This window comes from Polypterus senegalus, chromosome 9 (genome assembly GCF_016835505.1).
Source record: "Polypterus senegalus isolate Bchr_013 chromosome 9, ASM1683550v1, whole genome shotgun sequence".
NCBI lineage: Eukaryota > Metazoa > Chordata > Cladistia > Polypteriformes > Polypteridae > Polypterus > Polypterus senegalus.
Genome location: NC_053162.1, coordinates 101,001,842 through 101,016,329, shown reverse-complemented (window position 1 = coordinate 101,016,329; position 14,488 = coordinate 101,001,842). Strand labels below are relative to the sequence as shown.

The window sequence follows — 14,488 nt, the reverse complement described above, 5'->3', positions numbered from 1 at the left end:
CGCGCTTCGACTTTCGCGCCTTCACTCCATCGCGGATTTTAAATGTATGCATATCTAAATATATATCATGGATTTTTCGCTGGTTCGCGGATTTTTGCGGACAATGGGTCTTTTAATTTATGGTACATGCTTCCTCAGTTTGTTTACCCAGTTGATTTCATACAAGGAATGCAATTGGCCGATGGCTGAGAAGCTACCCAATCAGTCAATCACCCATACATATTAAATAAAACTCCTCAATGATATACGATATGCTTCCCATGCGGTGCTTCGCGCACTTAAAAGCTCTAACAGCCCATATTGATTTTTGATTGTTTGCTTTTCTCTGTCTCTCTCACTCTCTCCGACATTCTCTGCTCCTGACGGAGGGGTTTGGGCAGAGGGGTTGTTCGCACAGTGGCTGTTTGCTTAGAAGATACGGACACTCCTCTAAAAAATGCTGAAAAACTACCTTCACATTGATCCCTTCATTGCCGCAGTGATTCGCAGACATAAAATCCCAACAACCCTATTGATTTTTGATTGTTTACTTTTCTCTCTCTCTCTCTGACATTCTCTGCTACGCGCACTCCTTTGAAGAGGAAGATATGTTTGCATTCTTTTAATTGTGAGGAAGAACTGTCATCTCTGTCTTGTCATGGAGCACAGTTTAAACTTTGCCTAAAGGGTGTTTCATGTCTAGAGGGCTCTAATAATGTTAAAAAACATATTTAGAATGTCGTAAACAGGTTTTCAATACTCTATCTGCAAAAATATTAGATTTATAAATAAAGAATCTTACTTTGTGGAAATTCATTTATCTGTCTGGAGCGGGTTAACCGCGATAAACAAGGGTTTACTGCATAACTGCGGAGAATATTTATAAACAGTGTGGGAGAGTTTCTAAGGGCTTAAAATATATAAAAATAACCATACAAACATATGGTTTCTACTTCGCGGATTTTCACCTATCGCGGGTGGTTCTGGAACGGAACCCCCGCGATCGAGGAGGGATTACTGTATAATAAAAACATACATTCGATTTGAATCTGTAACATCCATTATCCAATCCGCTATATCCTAACCACAGGGTCACGGGGATCTGCCGGAGCCAATCCCAGCCAACACAGGGTGCAAGGCTGGGAACAAACCCCGGGTAGGGTGCCAGCCCACCACAGGGCACACACACACACCAATCACACACTAGGGACAATTTAGGATCACCAGTGCATCTAACCTGCATGTAAATTTATGGTACTTGTAAAAGTTGGTGTTTTTTTTTTTTCTTTCAGTTTTATTCTCTCAGTCACGTTCACACTCCCCACAAGTTCTGATTCATTTTTCAAGTAAAGACGTGGTATAATAAATACCACCTTTTTATTTGAAAACAGTGTCGGATCTTGTCTGTAAACAAGACTGGGACAGGGAAAACTTTGGACGTGGGTGTGAGTGGTGTACGTGAATGGGAATAACTGGGGATGTGAGTGGTGTTTTGAGACAATGGAACTGGAAATTCTCTGATGTGGACGGATAAAAGTTGACACACAAATGCTGGTGAATCATGCCTTCTTGGTATCTTGTTGTAACTTGAATTTTTTTTTTATTTAGTTTTATTCTTAAATGTTCCTGCTCACACTGAATTAGTATGCACCTTCTGGTCCATGATGTCAAAGCTGCACTGACAAAAAATGAGAGACATAGGTATATATGACATTTGGAATAATTCATTTTTTGACCTGTATTGTACATTTCAGAAAACATTGTGCCACTGATGCAACATTATATTCATTCGCATACCTTCATATGGTTGTAGACAGTGATCGCATTTGTCTTTTTTTTTTTCGCCCCGATCTTGCCAGTTCTTCACATTTTGGTGCATGGTGGTGTTTCTTTTGTAGTCCAGGACATGCAGAGAAACGAATAGTACAGAGATCAGTTCCGTGGTATATGGAATCATCGAATTCAAATGTTAGCAGTTTCCACACACCCAAGGACCGTCCTTCCTACATTTACGACATGTGTACCTGTTGCAATGTACGCACCTCTCTATGTTGTGGTTCCTATTACATTGAAGGAGCACCTGATGCTGAGTTTTCTTTCCTGGGGTAAGCGGAGGTCTTGGAACAAAAGCTTGTCGATATTGCATCCTCTTTTCTTTTTCCATCGCCTTTTCTTGTAAGAAGCGATGGCAAATTTTCTCTGCAATGTGAGCCAAGAACACTCTTTTTTTTCTCAGTGGACCCCTTTGTGATGCTAATACATTATAGTACAGATATATACTGGGGCAAGACTCTCAATAAGTTTTAGGTATTAACCATAATGAGCAATATACCAGCGAGTTTACAACTGAAAAAAAAGAAAAACATATTTTTTTCCTTTAACAAGATTTCTGGACTTACCATCAGGTCCTTTGTTTCGTTTTTTTTCTTTTTTTTCTCAGATGTTCCATCGTATGTTTCAGGTGCAAGCCTCTCACGTAACATACCACTTTTACTGACCGGTGTTTTAAAGGTGGCACCAAAGCTAAACGCAGTCACGGGTGCCTGGGAAGGTCAAAAGACAGCTATCGAAGCAGTCCAAGTTGGAATAGTAGTGTATGTGTACCAAAATGTTTACATTTATATCTTAATAACCTCGAGGTTAGGTATAAATTTTTTTTGTTGTATTGTTGTTTAGTGTTTTATTATGTATATTTTGTTGACGGATATTTTGATTTATATTTGAAGTGTAGGATTTCCCTGGCAGGCCTGAAATGCTATCTCCCTATGTTTAGGCAAGCCGACCCTGGTAATGGAAAAGGCTTTATAAGTATAGTTGTGGCCACAAGAGGGGGAACGATCGTTCGGAGAGAATTAAGAAAGGTTAGGTAGTGTGAGGCATGCCAGACTTAATAGGTGCCTGGTGGCTGAGGTGCTGGGTGATATAAAGGAGTGTGTTACGCTCCTGAGGACCAAAAACAGCACCTGAGATTTTTTTGAGGAGTTGTACTTTTGACCTGGACTGAAACAGAGTCCAGTTTTATTTTAAGGCTGCTGATGCCCATGGACTGGAATTGACTGTATATATATATATTAGGGTAAGAGTCTTTGTGTTTTCCAATTTCTATTTTTAGTTTTTTTTTATCTTCATAATTAGATTTTGTCTTGTCACAGGATTATTTATATGTTTTTTGTGCATGCTTTTACATCAGCAACTGTTTTTTTTTCCTCTATCATGGAATGATAAAATTACATTTTTTTTTTTGTTTTTTTTTAACATCTGCCTCTCTTATTACCTCCTCAGTCCAGGTCAGTCCCAAACTACTAGCAGGCCATCTGCTTTAGTAGACGGCTTGTGACACCTGTGCATGCTTTGTACAGTACATATGCGTTCATCGCTGTCAGGTCAAGCATGTTGTAGAACACAGCAGCCAGCATGCTCCTGTTCGTACTGAATAAGCACGCACCTTCTGGTCCATTATGTCAACACCGCACTGTGGGAAAAAAAGAAAGAGACAAATATATGTGACATTTTAAAGAAATCATTTTATGACCTGAGTAGTACTAATCAGAAAACATTGTTGCACTAATGTAATATTATTTGAAAACTAACAGCATCAGATCAGGTGGGGTGAAGGGAGAGCGTGATCATGACTGAAAGAATAAAAGTGAAAAAAAGAAATGCTAACTTTTACAATATTTATAAATTTACACCCAAACTGGGAAACTTGATTAAGCTGCCGGAAATCATTTCAAAACCTCCAACTTCCGTCAGACTTAGAGACCAATACAATAGGACTGGACCAGGGACTATGATTCCTCTCTATCATATGTAGTTCCAACATGCGCTTGATCTTCAGTTCCACCTTTTTTTGCCCCTGGGAGTCGATATGGGCGTTCTTGTACAACTACCCCAGGTTCGGTCACAATGTCATGCTCAATCAGTGAGGCTCGTCCTGGTTTCTCACTCACCACCTCAGCAACAGACAGGATAACTGTTTCCAGCTTCCGTCGTTGTTTGGCGGTCAAATTAGGTCTGAAGTTAAGGTCTGATTTGTGAGTAAAGAGAGGGATGGGGCTGGCAGGGTCAGGCTCCCTATCCTTCCACGGCTTCAGCAGGTTCACGTGATATACCCGTTCACTCGGTCGATGATTTGGGTGCTTCACCAAAAAGTCGATGAGTTCCTTCCTCTCCTTAACTTCAAAGGGGCCTTGCCTATGGGCCAGTAGTTTAGAGAGGAGGTGGGAACACTCCAATAGAGATGTGTCACAATCATAATGACGGACTTACACTGCTTGTGCCTTTTCCAATGGTTTTATTTCAGGTGACTACCTGTTGAAGCTTATCGAGAGTTTGCCAAGAGTGTGCAAAGCAGTAATCAGAGCAAAGGGTGGCTACTTTGAAGAAACTAGAATATAAAACATGTTTTCAGTTATTTCACCTTTTTTTGTTAAGTACATAACTCCACATGTGTTCATTCATAGTTTTGATGCCTTCAGTGAGAATCTACCGATGTAAACGGTCATGAAAATAAAGAAAACACATTGAATGAGGAGGTGTGTCCAAACTTTTGGCCTGTACTGTATATGTAGATATGTATATATATATGTGTTTATATATGCAGATATGTATATACAGTGGAACCTCGGTTCACGACCATAATTCTTTCCAAAACTCTGGTCGTAAACCGAGTTGGTCGTGAACTGAAGCAATTTCCCCCATAGGATTGTATGTAAATATAATGAATCCGTTCCAGACTGTATGAACTGTATGTAAATATGTAAAGATTAAGCACAAATACTGTATAGTTAATTACACCATAGAATGCACAGTGTAATAGTAAACTAATGTAAAAACTTTAAATAACACTGACACAAAACACCCAGGCTAACTGCTCAGCTACACGAGCAGGCTCGCTTGTGCTCTCTTTCTCTCTCTCTCTGTAGCACACCCCCCCACTGTCAGCGGCATGCGCTCGCTCGCGCTCTCTCTTTCTCTGTAGCACACACACACACCCCTGTCAGCAGCATGCGATCGCTTTCTCTCTCTGTAGCGCACCCCACCACTGTCAGCCCCCTTTGTCAGTGGCACACGCTCGCTCGCGCTCTCTCTCTGTAGCACACACACACACCCCCCCGTCAGCAGCACGCGCTCGCTTTCTCTCTCTGTAGCGCACACACCCCCTTCCCCCCTCTGTCAGCAGCACGCCCCCGCTCGCCTCTCTCTCTCTGAACAGAGGGGAACATTTGAACAAATCCGAACTTTAATTTAAAAACCAACCACAAGCAACCCAAAAAGTAACAAGATCACACTATTTTAGCCTTACAGCCCGATCGCTGTAAACACGTTTTTTAAAATGAGTTTTAAGCACAGTGGAAAAAAGGAACATCTGAAAAAAGAGAAAAGTAACATTGCAACAATTCACGCTACGAACTGAAAAATAAACTTTTGAAAAATCTGTAATACAAAAACCACCAAGAAAACTAACCTTGCATGAGTCGAGATCTGGCATGAAGTGTTTTCCTTCAGGTGTTTTCTCTCTTGTGATTTCTTGGGTTTCTGGTGTTTTTAGCTGTTTAGCTGGTGGGAGCGAAAGACTCATGCAGCCATTCCAAAAATAAAGTTCTTGTGACCCAACCCTTCATGTTTGCCCTCCACATTACTGGCAGTCTGGCTTTGTTTACATTATGCTGCTTGAAAGCACGAGGGTTCTCAAATTGGTGAATGAGTAAACTGGTAAACAGTTTTTCCACCTCTTGTAATTTCTTTCATTACTTCGATTTCAATTTTCTTCAAAACGTTCTTCTCGCCACTCTTCACTTGCTTAGAAGCCATAGTTAACTGCAAAAGCACACAAAATACTGTAGAGCACAAAGAGAGTGCACGTCTGACTGAGAACAATGAATAGGTTAAATGAAAAAGCCAGGCAGGCATGCGGCTTGCTCGCTTTTCTCTCAGCCTGCCTGCCTGCCTGCCTGTGCCGGGGGATGGAGTTGGGGGATGTGTACTGCCTGCTTCTCAGAGAGAGAGTCTCAGCTTTCCCCCCCCCCTCCCTATGCAGAAGGCAGGCAGTAAGTGCAGACAAACCATCCCCCCAACTCCACCCCCCTGGCGCAGGCAGGCAGGCAGATAGGCAGACAAACACGTGCAGCAATCTCCCCCTCTCCCCTCCCCAGCAGGCACTTGGCTAGCTCTATTTCTCTCTCTCTCTCCCTCTCTCTCTTGCTCGCTCGCGGCACAGGAAATGCACAGGGAGAGACTGAACATGTACAAACCGAAAGGGAAACTGGCTTGTTCGTATACCGAGTGTGTAGTTGTGAACCGAGGCAAAAGTTTGGCGAACTTTTTGGTCGTGAACCGAGTCGTTTGTGAACCGAGGTTCCACTGTATATGTAGATCTGTATATATATATGTATATATGTGTCTGTGTGTATGTATGTGTATATATATATGTATGTGTATATATATATATGTATGTGTATGTGTGTATATACAGTATATGTATATTTATCTGTATGTATATATGTATATGTGTGTGTGTATGTATGTATATGTATGTGTATATATATGTTGATATGTGTATATATATATATGTAGATGTGTATATGTATATATATATATAGATATGTGTGTATATGTAGATATGTTTATATGTATATATACAGGGAGTGCAGAATTATTAGGCAAGTTGTATTTTTAAAGATTAATTTTAATATGGAACAAACACAGTGCTATCAGTCAATCCAAAATGTTAATAAACCTGAAACCTGAATGTTTCACAACGGAAATGTGAGTGTGAACATCATCAGGGGAATACATATGTGCGCACAATTATTAGGCAACTATTAGTGTGCAGATTTATTATGCAACTAAAGGAAAAATGAAAATTTTCCCATCTCACTTGTTTATTTTCATCTGTTATAGTGAGAATAATAAACAAACACCTCAAAATTTACAAATAAACATCTCTGACATTTCAAAAAAAATAAATCAATCAATGAATGACCAATATAGCCACCCTTCTTTCCAATAACAGTCATAAGCCTTTCCATTCATGGAGTCTGTCAGTTTCTTGATCTGTTGACGATCAGCTTTTTGTGGAGCAGTGACTACAGCCTCCCAAACACTCTTCAGAGAGGTGTATTGTTTTTCTCCCCCGTAAATCTAGCGTTAAGAAGTGCCCACAAGTTCTCGATAGGGTTTAGGTCAGATGAGGAAGGGGCCATGTCATTATTCCTTCATCTTTAAGGCCTTTACTGGCTGGCCACGCAGTGGAGAACTTCGATGCAAGTGATGGAGCATTGGCCTGCATAAAAATCATGGTCTTTTTCCTGTATCACTGTTTGAAGAAAGTGTCTTCAAAAACTGGCAGTAGATTTGGGAGTTGATTTTGAGTTCATCTTCAATGCAAAAAGGTCCAACTAGCTCCTCTTTAAAAATACCAGCTCATACCAGTACCCCACCTCCACGTTGGAGTGGAGCTCTGTGCCCATTACTGATCCACAGGTCCATCCATCTGGTCCATCAAGAGTCACTCTCATCTCATCGGTCCATAAAACCTTTGAAAAAATCTGTCTTCAGATATTTCTTGGCCCAGTTTTGACGTTTCAACTTATGTTTCTTGTTCAGTGGTGGTTGGGTTTCAGCCCTCCTTACCTTGGCCATGTCTTTGAGCACTGAACACCTTGTACTTCTGGGCACTCCAGGTAGGTTGCAGCTCTGGAATATGAAAGTACTGGAGGATAATGGGTTCCTGGTAGCTTCACGTTTGATTCTTCTCAAATCTTTGGCAGCTAATTTGCGTCTTTTGTTCTCAACACGTTTCTTGCGACCCTGTTGACTATTTGCAACAAAATGTTTGATGGTTCTGTGATCACACACCAATATCTTAGCAATTCCAAAAGTGCTGCATCCCTCTGAAAGACTTTTACAATTTTTGACTTTTCAGAGTCAGTTAAATCTCTTTTTGGCCCATTTTGCCTGAGAAAAACTAGCTGCCTAATAATTCTGCACACCTTGATATAGGGTGTTGATCTCCTTAGGCAACACCCTCCCTCATTACACAAATACACATCACCTGACGTGCTTAAATCCAATAAGCATTCAAGTTAATACAGCTTGGAGTTGGAATATACGCATTAAAAATGATGATATGGTCAAAATACTCACTTGCCTAATAATTGTGCACACAGTGTATTTATATATGTGTGTATGTATATATATATATATATATATATATATATATATATATATATGACAGCATCACTCATAACAGTGACAAAACAATTACATTGACAATCATGTTACGTTATTTTTAAAATGTTTCCTTTTCTTTTTCATAACTTCTTTAACACACTACTTATCCGCTATGCGCAAGTGCGAGTATTTTGCTATATATATATATACATATATATATATATATATATATATATATATATATATATAAACAAGAGAGCATAAAGGGGTTCTGACTGGTGATCACTGTATATATGAAGGTTTTAGAAAAATTATTTGACAAAATATGTCATAGAAGTCTTTCCAGACAGGAGTCCTTGTCAAATGGTGGAGGAGATGGTTATGAGGCCAGGTGGGAAGAAGGGGCAGGCACAGGTGACTGGAGACAGGAAGTGACATCAGGCATCCTTATGTTGTCAGTCTTCTGGTCTGCAGGCAAAAAGAGAGGAGAGGTATTAGTTGATAGAGCCAGCTCTCAACTCAGGGTGGAATTACTGACTGACAAGCATTAAAGGCATCTCCCAAGCAGCATATATATGTGTGTGTGTACGTACAGTGGTGTGAAAAACTATTTGCCCCCTTCCTGATTTCTTATTCTTTTGCATGTTTGTCACACAAAATGTTTCTGATCATCAAACACATTTAACCATTAGTCAAATATAACACAAGTAAACACAAAATGCAGTTTTTAAATGATGGTTTTTATTATTTAGGGAGAAAAAAAATCCAAACCTACATGTCCCTGTGTGAAAAAGTAATTTCCCCCTGAACCTAATAACTGGTTGGGCCAGCCTTAGCAGCAATGACTGCAATCAAGTGTTTGCGATAACTTGCAATGAGTCTTTTACAGCGCTCTGGAGGAATTTTGGCCCACTCATCTTTGCAGAATTGTTGTAATTCAGCTTTATTTGAGGGTTTTCTAGCATGAACCGCCTTTTTAAGGTCATGCCATAGCATCTCAATTGGATTCAGGTCAGGACTTTGACTAGGCCACTCCAAAGTCTTCATTTTGTTTTTCTTCAGCCATTCAGAGGTGGATTTGCTGGTGTGTTTTGGGTCATTGTCCTGTTGCAGCACCCAAGATCGCTTCAGCTTGAGTTGACGAACAGATTGCCGGACATTCTCCTTCAGGATTTTTTGTAGACAGTAGAATTCATGGTTCCATCTATCACAGCAAGCCTTCCAGGTCCTGAAGCAGCAAAACAACCCCAGACCATCACACTACCACCACCATATTTTAGTGTTGGTATGATGTTCTTTTTCTGAAATGCTGTGTTCCTTTTACGCCAGATGTAACGGGACATTTGCCTTCCAAAAGTTCAACTTTTGTCTCATCAGTCCACAAGGTATTTTCCCAAAAGTCTTGGCAATCATTGAGATGTTTCTTAGCCAAATTGAGACGAGCCCTAATGTTCTTTTTGCTTAACAGTGGTTTGTGTCTTGGAAATCTGCCATGCAGGCTGTTTTTGCCCAGTCTCTTTTTTATGGTGCAGTCGTGAACACTGACCTTAATTGAGGCAAGTGAGGCCTGCAGTTCTTTAGACGTTGTCCTGGGGTCTTTTGTGACCTCTCGGATGAGTCGTCTCTGCACTCTTGGGGTAATTTTGGTGGCCGGCCACTCCTGGGAAGGTTCACCACTGTTCCATGTTTTTGCCATTTGTGGATAATGGCTCTCACTGTGGTTCACTGGAGTCCCAAAGCTTTAGAAATGGCTTTATAACCTTTACCAGACTGATAGATCTCAATGACTTCTGTTCTCATTTGTTCCTGAATTTCTTTGGATCTTGGCATGATGTCTAGCTTTTGAGGTGCTTTTGGTCTACTTCTCTGTGTCAGGCAGCTCCTATTTAAGTGATTTCTTGATTGAAACAGGTGTGGCAGTAATCAGGCCTGGGGGTGGCTACGGAAATTGAACTCAGGTGTGATACACCACAGTTAGGTTATTTTTTAACAAGGGGGCAATTACTTTTTCACACAGGGCCATGTAGGATTGGATTTTTTTCCCTAAATAATAAAAACCATCATTTAAAAACTGCATTTTGTGTTTACTTGTGTAATATTTGACTAATGGTTAAATGTGTTTGATGATCAGAAACATTTTGTGTGACAAACATGCAAAAGAATAAGAAATCAGGAAGGGGGCAAATAGTTTTTCACACCACTGTATATATGCGTATATATATATATATAATATATTATAGCAATTTGAGTAAATAAGAACAGGAATAGTCACAGTTGTCAGGGCCTCTTCAAGTTTATTTTGCTAAACTCAGTCCTGTACAACCTTTTAGAAGCCTCTGATTGTCAAATTGTCTTGAGTTAATTGGCAGTGTACTTGTGGCTGTATTTAAGATCTAACATTACAGTCAGTGCCTTGATGGAAAGTTACTTGTATAGCTTTTTTTCTGATTTCTGCAAATGTAATTCAATGCAATAACCTTCAGTATTGGTCAAATATACATAATCTTTTTTACACAAAATACTTATTCAAATATAGGCTCCCACTGCTTAGATTCAGAACAATATTTTATCCTTATCATGCTTACTGTGGGTAATATTTATTACAAGGCTGTCAACATCAGGATTAATAGAGTCATTACATAGATTTACTGAAATAAAGAAAACGTAACAATGTGTTTTGTGTTGTTTTAGCAAACTGCATTGATAGTTATTTTAAAAAGTTTTGTATGTAAATTATCTAAAAGGTGTTCTTGAAAACTGTAGTGATCAAAGTTGAATCCTGTGCGACTCTGAACTCCTAATTAGTAATATCTTATTGTGATATTTGAGTCACTAATTTAAGTCCAGACCTTCACAACTTTTTTTTTTTACAAACATGCCTTATTTTAGCTTTATGATTCCTCAACATGAGTGCAGCTCACACTGAGGACTGCCTTCATACATTTCTGTTCATATGTTTTAACAGAACAAACTGCAGCAGTATGTAATTTGAAATATTGAAAAACAGTACTTCATTAACCTTAATTTAATGCATGTGTTTTAAAAAGGGAAAAAATAAAATAAAAATGTAATAGGAAAATGCCTAATTTAAAGCAAGTATTGTTTTTAAGGTTTTAAAGTTGCCGAAATAAGCATATACTGTAGCTCTGACAGCAGAATACTGTATGCATACTGATTATTTAAATTTTGAATGATACACATGCCATATGAATTCTGTTAAAAACTATTTCAAAAGGCAACAACATGATCATTTTTTTTCTAACATCATTATGATTGTTTGATATTTTTAACAGGTTTTAAACAACATAAAAGCTTGAGGAAAGAAGACTTTCAGAGCAGTACTTGGTAAGAATAAGTTACACGTTTCTCATATTTGTTTTTGATTAGCTCAAAAATGTTCTGTTAGGATGAGGTGTGATTTTGAATTTACAGTATAAAACCAAGAAAAAGAAAAAAATTCTTTGGTTTCATTTGAAAGTTTGCATGCCTATGATTAAATAGAACTGGTTCTGAAAAGCTTATTTTTTTTTTAAAGCAGTCAGTTTACTACAGATGCATTTATATATTTGTGTTTTTAGTGTATTTGGTATTGCTTTCTTCTGCATTTCTGTACTCTAAAGTTTTCATTTGTTTTCATATCAGTATTGTTACTGCAAAAATAGTCACAAGTAAGAGTTCTTGTGTTTTACATACATATGACAAATAAAACTGACTAGAATAAACATGGATAAAAAAAAAGGTTTAAATTCAGCAGTTTACTAAGAAGTGTGTATGATTTGTCTCCAATATATTCTTATTTGAATTATTGTTTTTTTTTAATTCAGTTACATTTGCTTATTTGCAAATTGTTCTTGATTTTGCTAGCTTTTTTTTTTTTTACACATAAAAGTTGTATTTAGATTATAGGTTTTTGGAGTTCATTGTTACCATTGTATGTGATACATTTGACTGCATGTCATTTTATCCAAAATTTAATTTTGAGTAACAAATATGAATTTATTTGGTATGGCACTAATGTTGAATCCTCCGTTTAAATGAGAAGTAGATTGTGCCAAATAATAGATTTTTTTTTTTTTTACATATACTGTGGGGAGTCATTTTACCTTTCAGTAGTATATCACAGAATAAAATTTAAATATCAGGATCCTCATTTCTCCTAAAAATGTTGTTTATTGGATGTTGCTTTATTTTATACTTGGGCATATGGTGGGGTATCCAAACACAACGTGTGAACCTATGAATTCTACTCCTGCTGGTACACATTTCTTGCGTAATATATTGGTGACCAACATTTGTGCTAAAAACCTATTTTGCCTTTTTCTTAATAAAAGATTTTGGTTACTAATTATAACTGATAACAAATACATCTTGATAAAAACTATAAAACTGACCACTTAAAAATAAATGACTTGTTACATTATTGAATATAGGATGACGTTTTATTATTATTCGAAATACGTTAATATTAAAAATAGACACACAGTATATAATCTTCAGTGTTTCGTTAACGTAATATATTTTAATGGAGAGTGTGAATCTACAGTAGCTTTACTATATCTGACATCAAAGTAAATAAATCGATCAATTAATTGATTAATTAAAAGGGCTAATTAGGGATATCTAACCTTGCTGAAACAATTTCTAAATATAGCTTTCCTCCTTGGTGTCCTAGTCCATGAGCAGTGAGATCATGGCAGCAGATGCTTATTAAGAATCAGCCTTTCACAAACCAGTAGTCTATCCCTGTGAGTTTGTTCTCACAGGTATACTCAGTTCAGGCAAATTCAGAGTTACAGTATCAATCAATTTGAGAGTGTGTCTTTGAACATTAGTAGTAAAATTAAGTTCCTGGGGGAGACACAAGCAAAACTTGGAAACACTAACTAAGGGCATCTTATCCAGCAAGTGAACCTGAGCCCAAATGCTTTGATTTGAAAAAAAAAATACCTGCTGTTTCCTTCCTGTCCCTCAGTTTTCTTAATATAAACTGAATTAGTGAAGTAATTTTATAAACAGTAATGACCATAGTCATTTAACTTAGATCTACATAGATCTATCTGGTAGGAAATTTACTTTGCAAAATAACAATGAACAGTATAGCTTCTGTCTGAAAATTATATATTGTGCTTTTTTTTTTAAAATATTAATACAGAAAATGTAAAAGATTCTCTCCATTTATCAAGGCTGCCTCACATAAAGGCAGAAAACAGCCATCAACTGACTGTTGTGCTAATATGGCAGCATTTGTCAAGGGCTTTAAATTACCTAGTAAAAGTAACTAACCCAGTTTTCTTATTTCATAAAAAATATCACTTTGGACAGGTCATTTATTTCTTTTCTAAAGTTTTTTTCTTATTTTGACAAATTGATTAAAACATACTGACATACCAGTTGTCATTTCTAATCCTAGGTTCACAATTCACAAATATGAAGTGCCATTAAGAACAAACTGCATTCGAACTAGAAGCAATTACTGTGTTTAACTTATCACTTTTTATTAAATGTTTAAACTTGATGGTGCTCATATATATTCAATATTATATTTTCCAGATGATGTCAGAATTTGTGATTCTGTTTTATTCATGTGAATTTCTGTATTCCTTCCAATCAAGCTGCAGTATATATAAAAGATCATATGCACTCTATTTTTATTGTAGCCTTTTGACTTTGAAAAATATGTGGTATTAAGCCTATAACTCTAAAATTAAAATGGTTTTCATTGTAGCATACACTTGACTTTCCTCTTGGTTAACTGACTAGATTACTCAAAAATTAGCTAAGAGCATGTTAGTTATTCCATACGATTGTTTTCATGATGCCTTTTCATTTATTGGAGGATCTCTCAGTTCTAAAACGGCGAAGAATGAGCACAGCAGCTTTATCCAGATTCCCACCACTTTTATGCAAAGATGTGTCTTCTGGTTTTTGCCTTTGATTGCACTTCTCTCCATTTTCTACTAGTGTTTTACAGTACAAGGTCCACCTCTTAAATCAAAGAAATATTGTGTAAGCTTAATTAATATAGAGGACTATTTTCAAGGTTACATTAGTTTACTCTCCTAGCTTTTTAAAAGTAAGATGTTCTTAAGTTCAGAGATATAAGTGCCCTCTATAATTTTCAGTAAGATGTCTTTTGGTTTATATTAATCATTTTTGCTAATGCTTAACTTTTTAACTGTACAACTGTTCTTTGTGATAACATCTAAGGTTGATATCTACATTTCTCTAAATAAAACTGTTGTTGGTTCTGTCTGCCTGCTACTTTGTATTGAAAGAATTCAGAAACGAGAGTGTTTGATAGATCCAGCGTAAATCAAGTCACACTAAATTAGGT

General features: G+C 37.4%; 1 protein-coding gene across 1 annotated transcript in view; it reads left to right on the top strand.

The window, feature by feature from the left end:
• The window catches only part of LOC120535585, a 1,589,095-nt gene that overhangs the window by 674,385 nt on the left and 900,222 nt on the right, over positions 1-14,488 (top strand). Inside the window, exon 5 of the mRNA XM_039763524.1 lies at positions 11,448-11,499. The gene's annotated coding sequence lies outside the window, so the exon portion shown is untranslated. The remainder of the gene's footprint in view (positions 1-11,447; positions 11,500-14,488) is intronic.